This window comes from Thrips palmi, unplaced genomic scaffold (genome assembly GCF_012932325.1).
Source record: "Thrips palmi isolate BJ-2018 unplaced genomic scaffold, TpBJ-2018v1 HiC_scaffold_18, whole genome shotgun sequence".
In the NCBI taxonomy this organism is placed as follows: domain Eukaryota; kingdom Metazoa; phylum Arthropoda; class Insecta; order Thysanoptera; family Thripidae; genus Thrips; species Thrips palmi.
In genome coordinates this window covers 3,207,602-3,214,953 of record NW_023144627.1, presented here as the reverse complement: position 1 = coordinate 3,214,953, position 7,352 = coordinate 3,207,602, and positions in this window count along the sequence as shown.

Genomic DNA, 7,352 nt, shown 5'->3' with positions numbered 1-7,352 from the left:
TGATTTGTGCAGATTCTGAATTGGACAGTGCATCTGCACTCGATCCCCCTGCCACACAAGTTGGTGCTGGCACTAGTTATGGCGACGAAGGTAATCAAACATTTTACATTTTAACAGACAAGTGTACCTCTTGCTTTATTGATTTTAATGTCATTTTTATGTTTTATGATGGCTTTTTGGCCTCAGAAAACATTTTTAAGATAAGCAAAAAAGTCCGAAAATGTACTTTTTTGAGTTTTTTTGCTATCTTTGTGGGCCTGTAGCGCCCTAAACGAGGGCCGGTACCACAACTTTGGGGCTCGGAATATTAAAGTCCTTGTCCAGGGCTACCATTTGCACCACAGAAACAGTCATGTTTGATTGGCGTCGAGTTTTGCAATCAGGTCAAAAATAGGCGATTTTTAGGTGTTTTTTCGCCAAAAACATGGGTTTGGAGGTGACCTAGGACCCCCATACCGGCAAATCCGGATTCCTTGTCCAAAATTACGTCAAGAAACTTTACCGCACCCATTTATCACTATTATTGCCCGATCTGTGACCATTTTCGCTTTTTAGTAAAATAAAACTTTTAGTAATTTTAAAAACTTTAGGAGGCTGCCATTTCTAAACTACTGGAGCTACAGCGGGAAATTTCGCACAGAACCTTCCCTTACTAGGGACAACATTTGGGCAAAATATGGGCGACATCGGGATGGTCATGCAAAAGGTGGCTAATCACTCCTGGAATGACCCATGAAAGCCCTTGGCACATGGTTCACCACCGTCCCTTGTTTGAGAACTGGTAGCGAGGGGGAAACAACTGATCGCTTGCGTTTTCCCTTGAAATGACGCAAAAAATATCGCAGACAACATAATAAACTACTTAGTGCCTCAGAGCAATAGAAGCTCGTTCTAATAACAAGCATTTTGGGCCCACATTAGCTTACAAAAAAATTCGTATTTACGCACTTCCTTTTTGTAACGTCTTAAGTGATACATGCATTTTGCCTATCTTTTAAACCTCAATCCTTGCTGAAGCCTATCAGTAGCCACACTCAAAGAGTTTAGGCCTATAATCAATGCCATTGAATGTAACGTCTGCCTGAGATTTTGCGGGGTCATTAGGTATGTTCTTGGCTCGTCACACACCAAAATTCAGCTTTCTATCTCAATCCATTCGTCTTATTAGCCAAAAACACTAAGAAAGCTGTAGAAAAAAGTCAGCTTTGTAAGCTTTATCGGCATTTTGTCAAGTTTTAATGTCGTTTTTCTATGTTTTTGAGGCTGCTGATGGCAATAGGACCCATTGGAACCCCCCGACCCCCAAAGTTAAGACCCATTAGTGTAGATTTTCATGACCAAATGCTGATTTTTGAGGGATCACGCTCATTTATGGTCTGTCCAGCAAAGCAAGGCCATGGTAGGTGTATACGCCAGGCGTGTACTGTCGAACTGGCGCAGCATCGCGAAGCCTGTTACGACACGACACGGTCTGGCGTACACCAACCTTATTACAAAGGTAGCACCTCCCGTTCGCGATGACCCACCTCGGAGGCAAGGGAGGTGCGTCACGTCAGTGTGCTGGCACCCTTTGATGGCCCCCGGGGGGCGCAGCCATGAAACCGGTTCGGCGCAAACACTGCATTCCGCTTCGGCGGGGACTTCCGCAGGGCGCACCTGCTCTTCTTCCTCATCATCATCGGAACTGCTGATGACGCGGATCTGTTGAAACGTAAAAGCAACAAATTCCATAAATCGAGAGGCTGCTTGATAACAAGGCATTCCCCCACCCTCTTCCACCAGAGAGATGCCAATTAAATTTAAATACAAATGAAAACCGCCTCTAAAATTAAATCATTCTTACCGTTTCGGCGTCACTGTCACTGTCGAGAGCTTCTGCGGCCGCCGCCGCCGCCGCCAGAACGGCGAGGTTGTCCTGGTCCACCACGGCCTCGCCTTGCTCCGGCGCTGGGCCCTCCTCCAGCTCCGGATGGATACACTGCGAGAAACAAGAAAACTGTAAACTGAGATTTATTGCACTACAGGAATTTCACGATTCACAGATCAGGGGCAGCGATGAAGCGGGGACGCAGGGAGACTAGCTCACATCACTGCCTAAATTTGTGAAATAGGAATTTCCCCTCCCTCGTACGACTCTAAATAATAAACGGGAGCTCCTTTAACTTACAGAATCTTACATTGTTTGCAGCACCGCTAGGCCCAGGCAGGTCCGGGTCCTGCCCGACACGCCTCTGCAGCGCCTCGAACTGGGCTTTCCAATTTGTTGGCCTCCTTCCGTCTCTCCGAGGCCCCCCGGGACCTCGCCGGGTGCAGGGCCCCGGGAGTGGATCGTCCGCCGCGTCCTCACCTTCCTCCTCCCTGTCATGACGGGGGGAGCGCGAGGGAAGTCCCCTATAACGGTCACCACCGTCGTCCTCGCCCTCCGATTCCGACAGGGCCCTTGGAGATTCGGGTGCTCCTCACGCCGGCGGCCCATCTCGATGGGCACCGCTGGTGGAGGCCCGCCGAGGAGCGCCGCCAGACTGCGTACGGCTGCCTCCAGGCCGTTCACGGCCTCTATCAGACCGGGCCAGCTGCAACAGAACGCAGCACAGTAACACATTAATCGAATGCCTTGGGGGAACCTGGAACTTAACTAAATTTTGAAGGTGAAATAAGAAGAGCAAAAGCGAGCCCTGAGACGGATGAAAAGTGAGACGTTCGGAACGACAAGTCGGATGCATGGCTTCCCATTCGCTTCCGTGTCTTCAGCTATACACGACGACATTATATGCTCCTCGGAAATGCTTACTTCGGTGGCTGATGCGGGAAGGGCTGGTGGTGCGGCGTGGGCGGCACCATCTGATGCTGCAGCTGCTGTTGAGGCAATCGTAACCCGCAAACACTGACCCAAGATCGAAGCCAACTCACCATCACCCTGCACCCACAGTACAGACACAGAAATTTGGGGCAAGTCTGTTCAAGGGCGACCGAGTCCCACTCCTGAATCTCAATTATGCCATCGGCAGGGGATTCTTGTTCATAGCATGGGGGAAGCCTACCCTCCTCACCATCATGGCCACATGCTCTCAACTATAACACAGGGCACGGCAAGGAACATGCAACACATGCAAGGACGCCACAAGGCACTACACAAATCAAGGAGTACTCACATGGTCTCAGTGCCACGAGGGCGACGCGCAACGGCAGCGCACAGCATGCGCCTCGAAAGACAGAGTGAGGATAACCGGCACATCCATGGCGAAGCAATCGAAGAAAGAAACAGCATGACGCCAAACTTCCCGAAGAAAAAGTACACGAGGGCTGCCATCAAACTTTTAATTCAAAATACAGAATCTAACCCTAAGGGTGTGTTGTCGTCCCAGATCCTGAGGACTTCCAGTTCTTTGCGGATGCTGAAAGTCACTTGGTCCAGGAAATGTGGGTCGGACAACCGGTTTTTGAAGTTCGCCTTCAAGTGAGCGATATCGGCGTCGAATTTGATTTCCCCTTCCCCTTTCTTGCTGGCGTGGACTAGGTGCCTTGATTTCTTCCGACACATTCTCTGACTTTCCCGAACCAGGACAATGTGCTTGTCAGCCTCCATCTGACGAATGATATCTGTAACAAAAGAGAAGGGTAGAAAAATGATGCGTGTCATCCTTAAAAAAAAAATCCATATTTAGAAGGCACTAAGGGAGCGTGGTGATGCATATCTAACAGTTTTTGCTAAAATATCTGACAACCCAATACTGCCAACCTCATACATCCAAAAATAGTCGTCTGAACAAAATGATTCATTTTGAAATTACGGCGGGGATTATGAATTTATCTGTATAGTTTGCTTAGTAATCCTGACTGAATGTCCTTTCTTGATACCTTCCTTTGAGTCTGGTTACCGTTGTTGGGTAGCTAGCCGTTACGGAGACAAAGCCAAAGTCACATGAAAGCCCTTGGCACATGGTTCACCACCGTCCCTTGTTTGTGAACTGGTAGCGAGGGGGAAACAACTGATCGCTTGCGTTTTCCCTTGAAATGACGCAAAAAATATCGCAGACAACATAATAAACTACTTAGTGCCTCAGAGCAATAGAAGCTCGTTATAACAAAGCATTTTGGGCCCACATTAGCTTACAAAAAAATTCGTAATTTACGCACTTCCTTTTTGTAACGTCTTAAGTGATACATGCATTTTGCCTATCTTTTAAACCTCAATCCTTGCTGAAGCCTATCAGTAGCCACACTCAAAGAGTTTAGGCCTATAATCAATGCCATTGAATGTAACGTCTGCCTGAGATTTTGCGGGGTCATTAGGTATGTTCTTGGCTCGTCACACACCAAAATTCAGCTTTCTATCTCAATCCATTCGGTCTTATTAGCCAAAAAACACTAAGAAAGCTGTAGAAAAAAGTCAGCTTTGTAAGCTTTATCGACATTTTGTCAAGTTTAATGTCGTTTTCTATGTTTTTGAGGCTGCTGATGGCAATAGGACCCATTTGGACCCCCCGACCCCAAAGTTAAGACCCATTAGTGTAGATTTTCATGACCAAATGCTGATTTTTGAGGGGATCACGCTCATTTATGGTCTGTCCAGCAAAGCAAGGCCATGGTAGGTGTATACGCCAGGCGTGTACTGTCGAAACTGGCGCAGCATCGCGAAGCCTGTTACGACACGACACGGTCTGGCGTACACCAACCTTATTACAAAGGTAGCACCTCCCGTTCGCGATGACCCACCTCCGGAGGCAAGGGAGGTGCGTCACGTCAGTGTGCTGGCACCCTTTGATGGCCCCCGGGGGGCGCAGCCATGAAACCGGTTCGGCGCAAACACGGCATTCCGCTTCGGCGGGGACTTCCGCAGGGCGCACCTGCTCTTCTTCCTCGTCATCCTCGGAACATGACGCGATCTGTTGAAACATAAAAGCAACAAATTCTATAAATTGAGAGGCTGCTTGATAACAAGGCAGTCCCCCACCCTCTTCCACCTAATAGAGATACCAATCAAATTTCAATACAAATGAAAACCGCCTCAAAAATTGAATCATTCTCACCGTTTCGGCGTCACTGTCACTATCGAGTTCCAGCGGCGCTGCCGCCGGGGCTGCTGCGGCCGCCGCCGCCAGGACGGCGAGTTTGTCCTGGTCCTGGTTGTCCTCCACGGCCTCGCCTTGCTCCGGCGCTGGGCCCTCCTCTAGCTCCGGATGGATACACTGCGAGAAACAAAACTATAAACTGAGATTTTTGGCACTACAGAAATTTCCCGATTCACAGATCAGGGGCAACGATGAAGCGGGGACGCAGGGAGACTAGCTCACCACCACATCACGGCCTAAATTTGTAAAATGGGAATTTCCCCTCCTTCGTACGACTCTAAATAATAAACGGGAGCCACTTTATCTTACAGAATCTTACATTGTTCGCACCGCTAGGCCCAGGCAGGTCCGGGTCCTGACCGACGCGCTTCTGCAGCGCCTCATACATCGCTTTCCAATTCCTTGGCCTACTTCCGTATCTCCGAGGCCTCCCGGGACCTCGCCGGGTGCAGGGCCCCGGGAGTGGATCGTCCGCCGCGTCCTCACCTTCCTCCTCCCTGTCATGACGGGGGTAGCGGGAGCGGGAGCGCGAGGGAAGTCCCCTATAACGGTCACCACCGTCGTCCTCGCCCTCCGATTCCGACAGGGCCCTTGGAGATTTGGGTGCTCCTCACGCCGGCGGCCCATCTCGATGGGCACCGCTGGTGGAGGCCCGCGGAGGAGCGCCGCCAGACTGCGTACGGCTGCCTCCAGGCCGTTCACGGCCTCTATCAGACCGGGCCAGCTGCAACAGAACGCAGCACAGTAACACATTAATTGAATGCCTTGGGGGAACCTGGAACTTAACTAAATTTTGAAGGTGAAATAAGAAGAGCAAAAGCGAGCCCTGAGACGGATGAAAAGTGAGACGTTCGGAACGACAAGTCGGATGCATGGCTTCCCATTCGCTACAGGCAAAACTATTGTTTCCGTGTCTTCAGCTAAGCAAGACGACATTATTATGTGCTCCTCGGAAATGCTTACTTCGGTGGCTGATGCGGGAAGGGCTGGTGGGGCGGCGTGGGCGGCACCATCTGATGCTGCAGCTGCTGCTGAGGCAATCGTAACCCGCAAACACTGACCCAAGATCGAAGCCAACTCACCATCACCCTGCACCCACAGTACAGACACAGAAATTTGGGGCAAGTCTGTTCAAGGGCGACCGAGTCCCACTCCTGAATCTCAATTATGCCATCGGCAGGGGATTCTTGTTCATAGCATGGGGGAAGCCTACCCTCCTCACCATCATGGCCACATGCTCTCAACTATAACACAGGGCACGGCAAGGAACATGCAACACATGCAAGGACGCCACAAGGCACTACACAAATCAAGGAGTACTCACATGGTCTCAGTGCCACGAGGGCGACGCGTGACGGCAGCGCACAGCATGCGCCTCGAAAGACAGAGTGAGGATAGCCGGCACATCCATGGCGAAGCAATCGAAGAAAGAAACAGCATGACGCCAAACTTCCCGAAGAAAAAGTACACGAGGGCTGCCATCAAACTTTCAATTCAAAATACAGAATCTAACCCTAAGGGTGTGTTGTCGTCCCAGATCCTGAGGACTTCCAGTTCTTTGCGGATGCTGAAAGTCACTTGGTCCAGGAAATGTGGGTCGGACAACCGGTTTTTGAAGTTCGCCTTCAAGTGAGCGATATCGGCGTCGAATTTGATTTCCCCTTCCCCTTTCTTGCTGGCGTGGACTAGGTGCCTTGATTTCTTCCGACACATTCTCTGACTTTCCCGAACCAGGACAATGTGCTTGTCAGCCTCCATCTGACGAATGATATCTGTAACAAAAGAGAAGGGTAGAAAAATGATGCGTGTCATCCTTTAAAAAAAATCCATATTTAGAAGGCACTAAGGGAGCGTGGTGATGCATATCTAACAGTTTTTGCTAAAATATCTGACAACCCAATACTGCCAACCTCATACATCCAAAAATAGTCGTCTGAACAAAATGATTCATTTTGAAATTACGGCGGGGATTATGAATTTATCTGTATAGTTTGCTTAGTAATCCAGTACAGGCAAAACTATTGTTCTCGTGTCTTCAGCTATACACGACGACATTATTATGTGCTCCTCGGAAATGCTTACTTCGGTGGCTGGTGCGGGAAGGGCTGGTGGGGCGGCGGGGCGGCACCATCTGATGCTGCAGCCGATGCTGAGGCAATCGTAACCCGCAAACACTGACCCAAGATCGAAGCCAACTCACCATCACCCTGCACCCACAGTACAGACACAGAAATTTGGGGCAAGTCTGTTCAAGGGCGACCGAATCCCACTCCTGAATCT